The 17,656-nt window shown below is 41.3% G+C and overlaps 1 non-coding gene across 1 annotated transcript; it reads left to right on the forward strand.

Annotated features, from left to right (window-relative positions):
* Positions 1 to 5,602: 5,602 nt before the first annotated feature.
* On the forward strand, positions 5,603 to 5,709 carry LOC117197525 (U6 spliceosomal RNA). The gene has a single exon (XR_004478183.1). It is a non-coding gene; the product is annotated as a U6 spliceosomal RNA (small nuclear RNA).
* The last annotated feature ends 11,947 nt before the right edge of the window (positions 5,710 to 17,656 follow it).

A 17,656-nucleotide genomic window follows, 5' to 3' on the forward strand; every position in this document is an offset into this window, starting at 1 on the left:
ATGTGCAAATACTTTCTCCTAATCTGTAGCTTCATTCTTTTAACACTCTTTCAAAGAGCAAAAGTTTTTAATTTTGGTGAGGTCGAATTTAATCATTTTTCTGTTATGGATCGTGTGTTTAATGTCATGTTTAAGAACTCTTCCCCTAATTCCTGGTTAAAAAGTTTTTTCTTTTTTGTTTTGCTGGGCTGAGCGGCATGCAGGATCTTAGTTCCCCAAGCAGAGATAGATATAACCTGCAACCCCTGCAGTGGAAGCACAGAGTCCTAACCACTGGACCACCAGGGAAGTCCCCCAATGTTTTCTTTTAAAAGTTTGATAGTTTTATGTTTGACATATAGCTCTATGATCTGCTTTTGTTAATTTTTGTCTAAAGTTTGAGGTTTCCATTGAGATTCATTTTTTGCACATAGATTACTAATTTTTCCAGTGCCATTTTTTAAAAAGACTATCCTGCTTCCATTGAATTTCTTTTGCAACTTCATCAAAAATCAAAGGTCAGTATTTGCGTGAGTCTATTTCTGAACTTTTGCTCCATTGATCTATGTGTCTATTCCTTTGCCAATACCATACTGTCTTGAATACTGTAGTTTTACCGAAATTCTTAAAAACGAGTAGGGTGATTTCTCCAACATTATTCTTCCTTTTCAAAATCCTTTTAACTACTCTAATTCCTTTGTCCTTCCGTATAAATTTTAGAATCACTTTGTCTAAATCTACAGAAACTCCTGCTGGGATTTTGATTGGTATTGCATTAAATACCTTGATCCACTTGGGGGAATGGACATCTTTCCTGCATTGAGTCTTCCAGTCACTGAACACATTTATTGCGCTCTTGCTGATTTCTTTCATCAACATGTAGTTTACAGCATACAGTTCCTGTATGTGTTTTGTTAGGTTTATAACTATTTCATTTTTGTTGGAACTGTTGTACATTTTGGGGGAGTTTCCAATTGTACATTTCTAGTTTATAGAAGCGTGATTGATTTTTGTTTGTTGACCTCGTATACTCTGACCATGCTTTGCTTAATTATGAGTTCCAGGCATTTTTTGTTTTGTTTTGTAGATTCCTTGAGATTTTCTACATAGGCAATCTTTTTTTTTAATTTTTAAAAAAATTTTATTGAAGTATAGTTGATGTACAATATTTTACAAGTCATAGGTGTACAATATAGTGATTACAATTTTTAAAGGTTACACTCCAATTATAGTTATTATAAAATATTGGCTATATTCCCTGTGTTGTACAAATAAGCTACAATCCTTGTAGCTTATTTTATATATAATAATTTGTACCTCTTAATCCCCTAGCCCGTTATTGCCCTTCCCCCATTCCCTCTCCTCACTGGTAACCACTAGTTTGTTCTCTATATCTGCATAGAAAATCTTGTTGTCTGTGAATAAGGACAGATTAATTTCTTCCTTTTCAATCTGTATGCCTTTTCCCTTTTTCTTGCCTAATTGCACTAGTGAAGACTGCCAGTACTATGTCCAGTAGAAGTGGTAAGAGTGAACATTCATGCCTTCTTCCCAATCTTAGGGTGAAAGCAATCAGTCTTTCACCTGTATGATGTTAGTTGTAGACTTTTTTTTGTGAATGCCCTTATCAGGTTTAGGAAGTTCACTACCATTCCTAGTTTGTTGACTTTTTATCATGAAAGGGTGTTGGATTTTGTCAAATGCCTTTTCTGCATCGATTGAGATGATCATGTGGTTTTCTTTGTCCTTTATGTTCTTTTTTTTTTGGCTGCACTGGGTCTTAGTTGCAGCTCACGGGATCTTCATTGCCACGTGCGAGATCTTCATTGCAGCATGTAGGATCTTTTTAGTTGCGGCATGTGGGATCTGTAGTTGTGGCATGCGGACTCAGTTGCAGCATGTGAACTCTTAGTTGCAGCATGTGGGATCTAGTTCCCTGACCAAGGATCGAACCCGGGCCCCCTGCATTGGGAGTATGTAGTCTTAGCCACTGGACCACCAGGGAAGTCTCAATACACAATTCTTAAAATGATTTATATAATACCCAGTTGTGCCACAAGGGTAATTTCTTTAACTTCATTGGGTCTTGCAAAGTAAGAGTATTTCCTGTTAGCAGTGGAACTGAATGCCAAATGTCCTATGAGAGTCCAGGCCACCACCCATGTGAGCCTTTGTGTGAAGTTACTGGAAGCTTCAGCCCCATCTGGAAGCCCCAGTCAGCCTAATGGTTTGCCTCTGAAATGAAGGTCTTTGTTTTCCCAAGAAGTTCCTGAATGGTCCATGGTTTCCTCTGATCTGAATGAGAACTTAGAAGGAAGTGAGAGAGCACCTAGCAGTCTCTTCTTTATGCTCCAGTTCAGCATCATACTCAAGATCAGATAGGGACTTCCTGGCGGTCCAATGGTTAAGAATTCGCGCTTCCAATGCAGGGGGTGTGAATTCGATCCCTGGTCGGGGAACTAAGATCTCGCATGCAAAAAAAAAAAAAAAAAAAAAAGATCAGATAATTTGAAGAAAAATTAGTTTGTGCAAAGCATAATCAAGGATGATTTAGTTAAATTATAGGCTTTATTTCTGCACACTTTGTTGACAAACATAAAATTCATAATTAATGTAAGTGATACCCAGAGGCCTCTAAGTATTTAAAGGTAGAAATCAAACCTATTTGTGGTAGATTGTGGAAATGGCCCTAATTCTCCACTCTTCCCTGTTTCCATGTCCTTGTGCAATGTAACTTCACAGCTCCTCCCATCAAGAGGTGGAGTTTATTTCTTCACCTCTTGAATCTAAGCTGCCTTAGGACTTGCTCTGGCCCATAGGACAGTAGCAAATGTGATGAAAGCAGAGGCTTGAGGTATGCTTACATATGCTGTTCTTGGGAACCCTAAGCCTAGGGTTAGGGTTAGGGTTAGGGTTAGGGGTTAAGGTGAGGGTGAGGGTGAGGGTGAGGGGTTAGGGTGAGGGGTTAGGGTTAGGGTTAGGGTTAGGGTTAGGGTTAGGGGTTAGGGTTAGGGTTAGGGATGTGAGCCAGGCCAGCAGAGGCCTCTCATATACCTACCAGCCTGCCAACTGCCAGATATGTGAGCGAGGCCATCCTGTACCCTCCAGCACCAACTGAGCTGGCCTACCTACACCGGAAGAGCCACCCAGCTGACCCACAGAATCATGAGAAGTAATTTAATGTTTATTGTTTTAAGACACTAAGTTTTGGGGCTGTGTCGTATGCAGCAAAAGCCAACTAATGCGCAATTCTTTTTTTAAAAAAATATTTATTTATGTTCGGCTGTGTTGGGTCTTCGTTGCTGCACGCGGGCAGTTGTGGCGAGCAGGGGCTACTCTTCATTGTGGTGCATGGGCTTCTCACTTGCGGTGGCTTCTCTTGTTGTGGAGCTGGGGCTCTAGGGTGCAGGCTCAGTAGTTGTGGCTCGCGGGCTCTAGGATGCAGGCTCAGTAGTTGTGGTGCACGAGCTTAGTTGCTCTGCAGCATGTGGGATCTTTCCGGACCAGGGATCAAACCCATGTCCCCTGCATTAGCAGGCGGATTCTTAACCACTGCACCACCATGGAAGTCCCAATACTCAATTCTTAAAGTGATTTATATAATACCAACATAAAGATGGAAAAATATATTTTTAACTAAGCCCTTGTTATTGTTCAAGCATCATCAAAAATATCTTTGCATAGAGCGCCTTATTTGAAATGAAGGAAAAGTTTGTTTCATTAGTGTCAGGAGCAAGGTGAAGATGTCTGCTCTTGCCATTTCCATTTAACACTGTAGTGGAGATTCAAGCCAGTGCAAACAACAACAAAAAAAAAAAAAAAGGAAGGGAGAATAAAGACATGCACATTGGAAAGGAAGAAGTAAAACTATCTTCATTCATAAACGATATGATCCTATATGTAGAAAATCCTATCCTAAGAAATCCTTTTAAAAATAACTACTAGAGGGACTTTCCTGGTGGTCCAGTGGCTAAGACACTGCGCTCCCAATGCAGGGGCCCAGGTTCGATCCCTGGTCAGGGAACTAGATCCCACACGCCACAACGAAGATCCCGCATGCCACAACTAAGAATTGGCACAGCCAAATAAATAAATAAATATTTTTAAAAATAAAAATAACTACTAGAACTAATAAATAAGTTTAGCAAGGTTTCAGGATACAAGATCAACATACAAAATCAGTTGCAGTTCTACATACTAGCAATGAACAATCCAAAAGTAAAATTAAAACAACTGCATTACCAACAAGGACCTACTGTATAGCACAGGGAACTATACTCAATATCTTGTAATAACCTATAATGCAACAGAATATAAAAAAGAGTATATTAATATATACATATATATAACTGAATCACTTTGCTGTACACCTGAAACTAACACAGCATTGTAAATCAACTATATTTCTATAAGATTTTTTAAAATATTTATTTATTTATTTGGCTGCGTCGGGTCTTAGTTGCGGCACGCAGGATCTTAATTGTGGCATGCGGGATTTTTAGTTGTGGCATGCAGGCTCTTTAGTTGCAGCATGTGGGATCCAGTTCCCTGACCAGGGATCGAACCTGGGCCGCTGCACTGGGAGCACGGAGTCTTACCACTGGACCACCAGGGAAGTCCCTCTATAAGAATTTTTTTAAAAAAGAAGACAATTGGGCTTCCCTGGTGGCGCAGTTGTTGAGAGTCCGCCTGCCGATGGAGGGGACGCAAGTTCGTGCCCTGGTCCGGGAAGATCCTACATGCGGCGGAGCGGCTGGGCCCGTGAGCCATGACCGCTGAGCATGCGCGTCCGGAGCCTGTGCTCCGCAACGGGAGAGGCCACAGCAGTGAGAGGCCCGCGTACCGCAAAAAAAAAAAAAAAAAAAAAGAAGAAGACAACTGCATTGACAATTGTATCCAAAAGAATAAAATACTTAGGAATAAATTTAACAAAAGAAACTCAAGATTTGTGCTCTGAAAACTTAAAACACTGCTGAGAGAAATTAAAGAAGGTCTAAATAAATGGAGAAACAATTCATGTTCATGGGAAACACTCAATATTGTTAAGGTGGCAATTTTCCCAAAATTGATCTATAGATTCAATGAACTCTCTAAGAAAATCCTAGGAGGCTTTGTTGTAGAAATTGACAAGCTAAACCTAAAATTTATAGGGAAGTGCAAAGGACCTGGAATAGCCAAAACAATTTTGAAAAAGAGCAAAGCTGAAGGACTTTTACTACCCAATTTCAAAACTTACTATAAACCTACAATAATCAAGACAGTGTGGTATTTGCATAAAGATAGGCATATAGATCAATGTAATAGAATTGAAAGTCTAGAAATAACCCCTAAATTTATGGTCAATTGATTTTGACAAAGGTACTAAGATAATTCAATGGGGAAAAGACTGTTATCTCACACCACACATAAAAATTAATTCAAAATGGATCATAAACCTATATGTAAAACTATAAAATGTTTAGAAGAAAGCATAGGAGAAAATCTTTGCAACTTTGAGATTAGGCAAAGAGTTTTTCAAAAAGACACCAAAAAACCCATAAAAGAAAAAAGTTGGTAAACCAGACATCATTAAAATTTTAAATGTTTACACTTCAAAAGATATACCTAAGAAAATGCAAAGACAGTGCTTGCTTCAGCAGCCCATATACTAAAATTGGAACAATATAGAGAAGATTAGCATGTCCCCTGCACAAAGATGGCACACAAATTTATGAAGCATTCCATATTTTTAAAACATAAAAAGTAATACCCATTAAAATGAAAAAAATGTTTTAAATTACAGAAATATGTAGCATGAAGAGTAAAGTTTACTACCTAAAATTTCTATCACCCCAGAATAAACACTGTTGAAGACTTTATATATATTCTTCCAGTATTTTTTTCAATGAATATTGTAAAATAAAATCGTATTTTTCTCAAAAAAAAAGACAAACCATAGACTGAAAGAAAATATTTTCAAGTCACATATCTGATAAAGGACTTATATCTGGAAAATACAAAGAACTCTTCAAACTCAGTAAGAAGACAAACAACCCAATTTAAAAATTGGCAAAAATTTGAGTAGACATTTCACCAAAGAAGATACAGGAATGGCTAATAACCACATGAGAAATAGATGCTCGGTTTCATTAGTCTTTAAGGAAATGCAAATTAAAACCACAATAAGGGCTTCCCTGGTGACGCAGTGGTTGGGAGTCCGCCTGCCGATGCAGGGGACACGGGCTCGTGCCCCGGTCCAGGAAGATCCCACATGCCGCGGAGCGGCTGGGCCCGTGAGCCATGGCGGCTGAGCCTGCGCGTCCGGAGCCTGTGCTCCGCAACGGGAGAGGCCGCGGTGGTGAGACGCCCGCGTACTGCAAAAAAAAAAAACAAAAAACAATAAGATGCCACTACACACCATTTAGAATGGCTAGTGCCAAAAAGAAAAATAATACCAAGTGTTGACAAGGATGTGGAGAAACTAGAACCCTCATACATTGTTGATGGGAATTTAAAATGGTACAGTCATTTGGAAAGGTGTTTGACAGGTTTCTTGAAAATTTATTCATAAACTAACTATACAGCCCAGCAATTTTGCTCCTAGGAATCTACTCAAGAGAATAAAAGCATGTCCACACAAAGACTTGTATGTGAATATTTATAGCAGCATTATTCATAATAACCAAAATCTAGAAACTATCCATATGTCCATTACTGGTGAATGGATAAATAAAATGTAGTATATCCAAACAATGGATTACTATCAGCAATAAAAAGGAACAAAATACTGATACATTCTACCACATGGATGAACCTCAAAAACATTACACTGAGCGAAAGGAGCCAGATAGAAAGGCCTACATGTTGTATGAGTCCATTTATGTGAAAAGTCCAGAAAAGGTAAATCCACAGGGACAGAAAGGTCAGTGGTTGCCTGGGGCTGGGGAGGTCGGGAGTGGGGAGTGACTAAAAGTGGGCTTGAGGGAAATTTTGGAAGTGATGAAAAAATTCTGAAACTGGATTGTGATGTTGGTTGTATGATTCTATCAATTTATTAAAAATCGTTGAATTAGGCTTCCCTGGTGACGCAGTGGTTAAGAATCCTCCTGCCATCGCAGGGGACACAGGATCGATCCCTGGTCCAGGAAGATCCCACATGCCGCGCAGCAACTAAGCCCGTGAGCCACAACCACTGAGCCTGCGTGCCACAACTACTGAAGCCCACGCACCTAGAGCCAGTGCTCCGCAACAAGAGAAGCCACCACAATGAGAAGCCTGTGCACCGCAAGGAAGAGTAGCCCCCACTCACCACAACTAGAGAAAGCCTGTGCACAGCAACAAAGACCCAATGCAGCCAAAAATAATTTTTTTAAAAAATCATTGAATTGTACACTTACAATGCATGAATTTTATGATATGTACATTATACCTTGATGAAGCTATAAAACATGTGCCCAGACTCAGGAGAGATGAACAGGCTTTATCTTGCCCCAGCAGTCACAGCAACAACCAACCACAGTGTGTGCCTGGAAGATAAGCCAGATGAGGAACCAGGGCTAAGGAGATGCTGCTGCCACCACTGTTCTCTTGACCAAAGACTACTGACTCCCTCAAGGACCTGCTATTAGAATTGTGAGAAGCTTTTCTAGCGTTCTTTGCCACAAAAGATTTCATTTTCTTGGCTTGCAATCAGACTTCTCCAGTCTTCCACAAATAGACCGTAATTTCTGTGCTATCTCCCTGTTTCTCCCCAAATCATACTAATAACTAGTGAGGTGCAGCTGCAGCAATTTCTTAACCAAGAAGGGATCACAGGTGCTATTGGACCTTAATACCATCAAACAGACCTTTTGTTTGCCTCTGGAAAGAAATTCCCATTTCCCTCAAAAGATCTTCCAAAGTTTTACCACTAACCCCAAGCTTATTTCCTTTTTTCTTCCAGCAGATGTCCCATCCTACATGATCTGGAAAAATGGAATTCTCCTTACCTTTCTTCTCTCCTTCCTGCTCAGTCATTGCCATCTTAACCCCCATTCTTGCTTCCTTCTCTGGGTCTCTGGAGCCCCAGAGGATGATGTGGCTATATTCTGAGATTATGTCTTTTCTCCTTTTTAAAAATTTTTTAAAAAAATTATTTTAAACTTTTATTTTATTTTAAAAACATTTTTAAATTTATTTATTTTTGGCTGCATTGGGTCTTCGTTGCTGCATGCGGGCTCTCTCTAGTTGTGGTGAGCGGGGGCTACTCTTCGTTGCGGTGCGCAGGCTTCTCATTGAGGTAGCTTCTCTTGTTGCGGAGCACGGGCTCTAGGCGCAGGCTCAGTAGTTGTGGTGCACGGGCTTAGTTGCTCTGCGGTATGTGGGATCTTCCCAGACCAGGGCTCGAACCCATGTCCCCTGCATTGGCAGGCGGATTCTTAACCACTGTGCCACCAGGGAAGCCCCAGGAATTAATCTTTTTAAAAAATATACATACTTTGTTTCTTAGAGCAGTTGTAGGTTCACAGCAAAATTGAGCAGAAAGTTCCCATGTACCTCCAGCCCCCCCCCAGCCTCCCCAACTATCAACATCCCCCACCAGAGTGGTGCATTTGTTACAATTGATGAAGCTACATTGACATGCCATTATCACCCAAAGTCCATAGTTTACATTCGGGTTCACTCTTTTTTTAAAAAAAATTTATTGGCGTATAGTTGATTTACAGTGTTGTGTTAGTTTCAGGTGTACAGCAAAGTGAATCAGTTATACATATACATATATCCCCTCTTTTTTACATTCTTTTCCCATATAGGTTATTCCAGAATATTGAGTAGAGTTCCCTCAGCTATACTGTAGGTCCTTATTAGCTATCTATTTTATATATAGTAGTGTGTATCTGGTAATCCCAATCTCCTAATTAGGGTTCATTCTTGGTGTTACACATTCTATGGGTTTGGACAAATTTTTAATGACTTGTATCCACCATCACAGTATCATACAGAGTATCTTCACTGCCCTAAAAATCCTCTGTGTTCTTACCTATTCATCCCTCCCTCTGTCCTAACCCCTAGCAACCACTGACCTTACTGTCTCCATAGTTTGCCTTTTCCAGAATGTCTTATAGTTGGAATCAAACAGTATGGAGGCTTCTCAGATTGGATTCTTTCACTTAGTAATGTGTGTTTAAGTTCCTCCGTGTCTTTTCATGGCTTGATAACTCTTTTCCTTTGACCACTGAATAATGTTCCATTGTCTGGATGTATCACAGTTTACTTATTCACCCACTGAAGGACATTTTGGTTGCTTCCAAGTTTTGACAGTTATGAATAAAGCTGCTGTAAACATCCACGTGCAGGTTTTTGTGTGGACATAAGTTTTCAGCTCCTTTGGGTAAATACCAAGGAGCGCAATTGCTGGACTGTATGGTAAAAGTATGTTTACTTTTTTAAGAAACTGCCCAACTGTCTTCCAAAGTGGCTGTACCATTTTGCATTTCCACTAGCAATGAATGAGAGTTCCTGTTGCTCCACATCCTCACCAGCGTTTGGTGTTGTCAGTGTTCTGGATTTTGGCCGTTCTAATAGGTCTGTAGTGGTATCTTATTGTCGTTTTAATTTGCATTTCCCTGATGATATATGGTGTGGAGTATCTTTTCATATGCTTATTTGCCATCTGTATATTTTCTTGGGTGAGGTGTCTGTTCAGGTCTTTGGCCCATTTTTAAAAAAAATAAATGTATTTATTTATTTTTGGCTGCCTTGGGTCTTTTTTTTTTTTTTTTTTTTTTTTTTTTTGGCGGTACACGGGCCTCTCACTGTTGTGGCCTCTCCCGTTGCGGAGCACAGGCTCCGGATGCGCAGGCTCAGCGGCCATGGCTCACGGGCCCAGCCGCTCCGCAGCATGTGGGATCTTCCCGGACCGGGGCACGAACCCGCGTCCCCTGCATCGGCAGGCGGACTCCCAACCACTGCGCCACCAGGGAAGCCCTGCCTTGGGTCTTCGTTGCTGTGTGCAGGCTTTCCCTAGTTGCAGCGAGCAGGGGCTACTCTTCGTTGCAGTGTGCGGGCTTCTCATTGTGGTGGCTTCTCTTGTTTGTTGCAGAGCATGGGCTCTAGGCTTTCAGACTTCAGTAGTTGTGGCTCGCGGGCTCTAGAGCGCAGGCTCAGTAGTTGTGGCACACGGGCTTGGTTGCTCCACAGCATCTGGGATCTTCTCAGACCAGGGATCGAACCCATGTCCCCTGCATTGGCAGGCGGATTCTTAGCCACTGTGCCACCAGGGAAGTCCCTGGCCCATTTTTTGATCAGGTTGTTTGTTTCCTTTTTTTTTAAAATGTTTATTATTTTTAAATTGAGATATAATTAACATATACCTCTGTATTAGTTTTAGGTGTGCAACATAATGATTTGATATATGTGTGTATTGTGAAATGATTACCACATTATCATGTTTTTTTTTGTCTGCTGCACTCTCACCTCTTTGCCTCAGATCCGAGGGGTAGAGATGGTTTCTCCTATTCCAGGCAACCCTTTCCCTGGGCTCTGACCCCCATTGCCTCCTACCTCCTCAACGATCTTTCTCTCAGCTATCCTCTCTCTTGTGTTCCTACTAGACTTTTACCTTCTGCAAATAAAATGGCTCCCATGAAACCTGAAGCACTGTATATATTTTTAAGGTTAATTTATTTAATTTTATTTATTTATTTATTTTTTGGCCACGCCGCATGGCTTGCAGGATCTTAGTTCCCTGACCAGGGATTGAACCCAGACCCTTGGCAGTGAAAGCATGGAGTCCTAACCACTGGACTGCCAGTGAATTCCCTTTTTACATTAAAAAAATTTTTTACTGGAGTATAGTTAACTTACAATGTTGTGTTAGTTTCTGCTGTACAACACCTTCTTACATTCATTATTTATATTTTTTATATTTAATATGTATGCCTTTCACATTTCTTGCCTATAATTGTCACCAGCCTATATACACTAACCTGAGCATTTTAGAACTATTGACAGTAGGTACATAATATCTATAAATCCTAAGAATTTTATAACCACAGATGAAAAGGGGATTTTCTCCCTTTCTCTTGTAATTTGGTGCTCGAGTTGCAGTGTTGAAGCAATGTGCTCAAATTGCTTTTATTTTCCTTAATTAAAGGCACAATATTATCTATTCTTATCTGCAAAGAAAAAAAAGATACATTACAGAAGGAAAAGTAAAACAAAAAAGCGATAGTCCTTTTCCTTTCAGGATGACAAAAAGAACACACAGAATAAATTCCAGGGACTTCCCTGGAGTTCCAGTAGTTAAGACTTCACACTTCCAATGCAGGGGGTGCAGGCTCAATCCCTGGTCGGGGAACTAAGATCCCACATGCCGAGGGGCAACTAAGCCCATGCCGCAACTACTGAGCCCGTGCACTGCAACTAAGACCCGACCCAGCCAAATAAATAAATAAATAAATATTTTTAAAAAAAGAATAAATTCCACTCCCTCAGGCTGGCCAGTGAATGATGAGAGGAGAGCTATTTGGCTTTGGGCTGAAGTTAGCGTGTGCTTCAAGCAGAGGCAAACCTCTGATGCTTGCAGGAGTGAAATCACAAACTATTAGACCAGGAAACTCTGAATCACAGTCTGATAGACAGATTGCTCTAAACATTTTTAAGGAAGTAATAAATTCTCTATCACACACATATAGTATACCTTTCTCTATCTTTCGGCCTGCTCTAACCCAGGCACTGTGGAGGGAACACAGGAATATGAGGCACGCACTATTCTTGTCCTCGGACTGCCATCAGCCTCAGAGCACAGCTCAGCCCAGGCCCGTGCTGCCCCAAAATGGAACCAGCAGAGCCGGCGTGGCTGAGCAAGGACTGGGTGAAGTCCAGAGGGAAGGCAACGCATGACCGTGACCAAGGAGGGCAGGTTCTATGGAAGACTCGGGCTTGAGAAGGTGAGAGCAGGGAGAAGGGGACAAGTGGCATGCAAAATGCCCCGGAATTACTGACAAATAATACATCACTTGTAATAATACCTACTTGTAGATAATACATCACTCACAGGTAAGAGTGCATTTAGCCTATCCATCCGCATCTGACTATGAAGGTATCAGGCTTGATTCCCCAGTTCATAATTTATATTCATGTGATTGTTCTCATATTTGGATTGAGAAACTAAGTTGGATGAACCAAACTTTATTTGCCTCCTCACCAATGACATCAGTTGATCTTCCTGCCTCAGTTGCCCTCCATCCACCACACCCTCTCCTCTAGCTCAGAGGACACTGCATTACCAATCATTGTTTTCTGGATTGTCTCTTCAACTAGCAAAGAAACCACAAGGGCGGGACTCATTCATTTTTGTTCCCCACCCCAGAGGGCTCAGCGCTGGGCTTACTGTGGGTTACGGGAGACTATGAGGTTTTGTGGAAACCTGGGGAGTGCACCGTTCATGCATTCATTTATTTACTCATCCCCCAGCTATTTCTTGAACATCTCCTACACGCTTGAAACTGTAAAGTCAAGCCACAAGTCTCTTGGCCACTTACGGATTACAGAGGAGGGATGATGGGGTAAGTCCAGGGGCCACGGGAGCCCACAGGAGAGGCACAGAACCTGAGCTAGGGGTGTCAGGGAAGGAGTCCTGTGAGAAGAGGTGCCTCAGCTAAAATCTGAAGGATGAAAAGGAGTTTGATAGATGAATGAGGTGAGGGAATAGGGGAACAGGGGACTGAATTTTAGAAGACACCACTCAGCTTTATTTGTGCTGGTTGTGTGGCCTTGAACAAACAGGTCACCTAAATTCTCTGAATTTCAGTTTCCTCCTTGGTAAAATGCAGACAAAAGTAGCTACCTTGTGGACTGGTTGTGACGGTTAAAGGAGAGAATGTATGTAAAGCCTCTGGCAGAACACCTTGAACAGTAGATATTCAAGAGACCTCTCAGGGAATAGAGATGCCTGAGTAATTCATCAGGTCAATCCCCTGTATTAAAGCAGGGACAGAGCTTTTGTCTGGGGGCAAGGATTCAGTTTGAGATCCAATTCACTTTGGCTCTGAAAACTCGAGTCAACTAAGGGTGAACCAAGAAGACGTCAAGAGTTCAGCTATCAATGACAACAGACCAAACCAGTAGGTGGTTACTACAGTTGCAGGCCATCAGACGCCAAATAATTTTGTTTTGCAAATTATGTATTAGGCCAAAAAGGAAATTGATCCTGAAAGTTCCAATTCATGGCTGCAGGGGCACACTCAAGAAATTTCTACCCTGAGGCTGGGGAAAGGGCAGCTGATGGTGCTCTGGTTGGCTTAGTTGTCACCTCCCATCATTGGCAGCAGCTTCATGTTCTACTAAAAGGGCAGATTTGGTGTTTAGGGTCCTAAATTTCCCTGTGTGGAAGTGAGAAGATCAGATTTACTCAAGCAGGGAAATGTTCAGTTCTGTGTCCAAAATAGAACCAAGTTATTGAGACTGAGAAATCCCTCATTTTTGCTGAGTTAGCCGAGTTTGGGAAACATAGTTAACTGGATTTTAAAGGACACAATGCTGTAATGATGTCTTTAGAATGAGATAGTGGTTGCTAGGGGCTGGGGGGGAGGGGGCATTGGGAAAAATGGGGAGATGTTGATCAAAGGGTACAAACATCCAGTTATGAGATGAATAAGTTCTAGAGATCTAATGTACAGTGTGGTGACTATAGTAACAATACTGTATTGTACACTTGAAATTTGCTAAGAGAGTAGATTTTAAGTGTTCTCACCACACACACACACACACACACACACACACATACACACAAACAGTAACTCTGTGAGGTGATGAGTGTGTTAACTAACTTGATTGTGGTATAAAAACAGACACATAGATCGATGGAACAGAATAGAGAGCCCAGAAATAAACCCATGCATATATGGTCAATTAATTCATGACAAAGGAGCCAAGAATATATAATGGGGTAAGGACAGTCTTTTCAATACATTGTGTTGGGAAAACTGGACTGCCACATGTAAAAGATGGAACTAGACCAATATCTAACACCACACACAAAAATTAACTCAAATGGATTGAAGACTTGAATGTAAGACCTGAAACCATAAAACTCCTAGAAGAAAACAAAGATAGTAAGTCCTTGATATCAGTCTTGGAGATGATTTTTTGGATCTGACTCCAAAAGCAAAAATAAACAAGTGGGACTACATCAAACTAAAAAGCTTCTGCACTATAAAGAAAACCATCAACAAATGAAAAATCAACCTATGGAATGGGAGAAAATATTTGCAAATTATATATCCAATAAAGGGTTAATATCCAAATATATAAAGAATTCATACAACTCCATAGCAAAATTCCAAACAATCCAATTAAAAAATGGGCAGAGGATCTGAATAGACATTTTTCTTTTTTAAAAAAAAAAATTGATTTTATTTTTATTTATTTTTGGCTGCATTGGTTGTTTGTTGCTGTGCACAGGCTTTCTCTAGTTGTGGTGAGCGGGGGCTACTCCTCGTTGTAGTGCATGGGCTTCTCATTGCGGTGGCTTCTCTTGTTGCGGAGCATGGGCTCCAGGCATGCAGGCCTCAGTAGTTGTGGCACGTGGGCCCAGTAGTTGTGGCTCGCAGGCTCCAGAGAGCAGACTCAGTTGTGGTGCACAGGCTTAGCTGCTCCGTGGCATGTGGGATCTTCCTGGAACAGGGTTCAAACCCGTGTCCCCTGCATTGGCTGGCGGATTCTCAACCACTGAGCCACCAGGGAAGTCCAACAGACATTTTTCTAAAGAAGACATACAGATGGCCAACAGGCACATGAAAAGATGCTCAACATCACTAATCATCAGGGAAATGCAAATCAAAACCACAATGAGATACCACCTCACTCACATCTGTCAGAATGGCCATCATCAAAAAGATAAGAAAGAGGGACTTCCCTGGCGGTCCAGTGGTTAAGACTCTGTGCTTCCACTGCAGGGGGCAGGGATTTGATCCCTGGTCGGGGAACTAAGATCCTGCATGCTGCATGGCCAGCCAAAAATAAATAAAGAAAAAATTAAAGAAAAAAAAAAACGAGAAGAAAGAACACGTGTTGGTGAGGATGTGGAGAAAAGGGAACCCTTGTGCACTGTTGGTGGGAATGTAAATTGGTGCAGCCACTATGGAAAATAGTATAGAGGTTTCTCAAAAATTAAACATAGAACTACCATGTGATCCAGCAGTTCCACTTTTGGGTATTTATCCAAAAAAATCGAAAACACTGATTTGAAAAGATATATGCACCCCTATGTTCACTGCAGCATTGTTTGCAATAGCCAAGACATGGAAACAATCTAGGTGTCCATCTATGGATGAATGGATAAAGAAGTTGTGGTATATATACACAATGGAATATTACTCAGCCATAAAAATGAATGAAATTTTGCCATTTGCAGCAACATGGATGGACCTTAAGGGTATTATGCTAAGTGAAAAAAGTCAGACAGAGAAAGACAAATATTGTATGATTTCCCTTATATGTGGAATCTGGAAAACAAAACGAACAACCAAATCAAACTAAACTAAACTCACAGATACAGAGAACAGATTGGTGGTTGCCAGAGGGACTGGGGGTTGGGAAGGTGGATGAAGGAGGTCAAGAGGTATAAACTTCCAGTTATAAAATAAATAAGTCATGGGGATGTAATGTACAGAATGGTGACTAAAATCAATAATATTGTATTGCATATTTGAAAGTTGCTAGAAGTAAAATCTTAAATCTTAAAAGTTCTCATCACAAGAAAAAACATTTTGTAATTTTATGTGGTGACAGATGGTAACTAAGACTTATTGTGGTTATCATTTTGCAGTGTATACAAATAACCAATCATTATGTTGTACACCTGAAAATAATATCATGTTATATGTCAATTATACCTCAATAAAAATGTTTGTTGAGTAAATGAATTTTGATTAGGCAGATCTAATACATTCTATAAATTTTACAGGTGTTCCTCTCCTGCCTAAGATCGAATCCCAAACTCTTGTGTGAAAACCTCACTGAATTATTTTAAAAGAATAACTGGCTCTCTAGGGTGGGGTGTTGCCTACCAAATTACTTTGATCAGTCCACATAATTAGGCTTTTCACCTCGAGGCCCCTGACCAATCTATGGTTTTAACAGTCCTCACAAGCACGCATGCACTTGTCTGTGTGAGTGTTCATATAAAGTATATACACATGTGTTTGTCTGAAGAAGGGCCATATAAAGGTCACATAGCTTGTCAGAAGACTTTTCAGCTCATTAGCTGAGTTTCTGGAGATTTCTCAGCCTTGTGGTTTAGCTTTCCCTCTGCCAAGTGGGGATGTGTTTCAGTTTCCCATTTCAATGAAGGTTTAGAAGGATTGCTGTGATACCACTTTCCTGAATGAAAAATGTCACTTGACCACAGGCAATAACTTTGAGGAAACTAAAGGCTGGAAGTTGAGAGCTAATATCTCAAGGCAGTATTGTTAGCATGTAAGCCTTTATGTTGATCAAAAACAAACCTATTCAAAGCTTAATCAAAATATGAGATAGAGGGGACTTCCCTGGTGGCACAGTGGTTAAGAATCCACCTGCCAATGCAGAGGACATGGGTTCGATCCCTGGTCTGGGAAGATTCCACATGCCGCAGAGCAACTAAGCCCACGCGCCACAACTACTGAGCCTGTGCCCTAGAGCCCCTGATCTGCAACAAGAGAAGCCACTGCAATGAGAAGCCCGCGCACCGCAACGAAGAGCAGTCCCCGCTCAAGGAAGCCCGCGCATATCAACGAAGACCCAACGCAGCCAAAAAATTTAAAAATAAATAAAATAAAATAAAAAGTGACATAAATATAGATATAAACCTTGCAGTGACACTTCTTCGGTTGAAGGCTCATAATTGCTTAAAAAAAAAAACCTTTTTCTTTTTTGAATTTCCAGTAGTTATTACCACAATTTCAAAGACAGCAAAGGCTACGAACTCTGAATCTGGGGAAAGAGAATTGAAGTGGACAAGTGTTGAGTGTCATAATGGGGCTCCCAGACATGGGGCTGGAGTGTCTTCTCTACCTCCGTGTGGGAGTTCCCTGGCTTATGGACAAGAATTTGTCCTTCGCGCAGACATAGAGAATGGACCTGAGGACACAGGGCGTGAAGGGGAAGCTGGGACGAAGTGAGAGTAGCATTGACATATATACACTGCCAAATGTAAAATGGGTGGCTAGTGGGAAGCAGCCGTACAGCACAGAGAGATCAGCTCGGTGCTTTGTGACCACTTAGAGGGGTGGGATAGGGAGGATGGGAGCGAGGCTTAAGAGGGAGTGGATATGGGGATATATGCATACATACAGCTGATTCACTTTGTTGTACAGCAGAAATTAACACAACATTGTAAAGCAATTATACTCCAATAAAGATATTTTTTAAAAAAAGAGGGCTTCCCTGGTGGCACAGTGGTTGAGAGTCCGCCTGCTGTTGCAGGGGACACGGGTTCGTGCCCCGGTCTGGGAGGATCCCACATGCGGTGGAGCGGCTGGGCCCGTGAGCCATGGCGGCTGAGCCTGCGCGTCCGGAGCCTGTGCTCCGCAACGGGAGAGGCCACAACAGTGAGAGGCCCATGTACCGCAAAAAAAAAAAAAGAAAGAAAAGAAAAGAATTGGCCCTTTGGCTGCCCAAAAAACGTTTTCCCTTTAGGAATATGTTCAGGTTCACTCAGCGCTAGGCAGGGAGA

The sequence above is a fragment of the Orcinus orca genome, chromosome X (genome assembly GCF_937001465.1).
Source record: "Orcinus orca chromosome X, mOrcOrc1.1, whole genome shotgun sequence".
NCBI classification, from domain to species: domain Eukaryota; kingdom Metazoa; phylum Chordata; class Mammalia; order Artiodactyla; family Delphinidae; genus Orcinus; species Orcinus orca.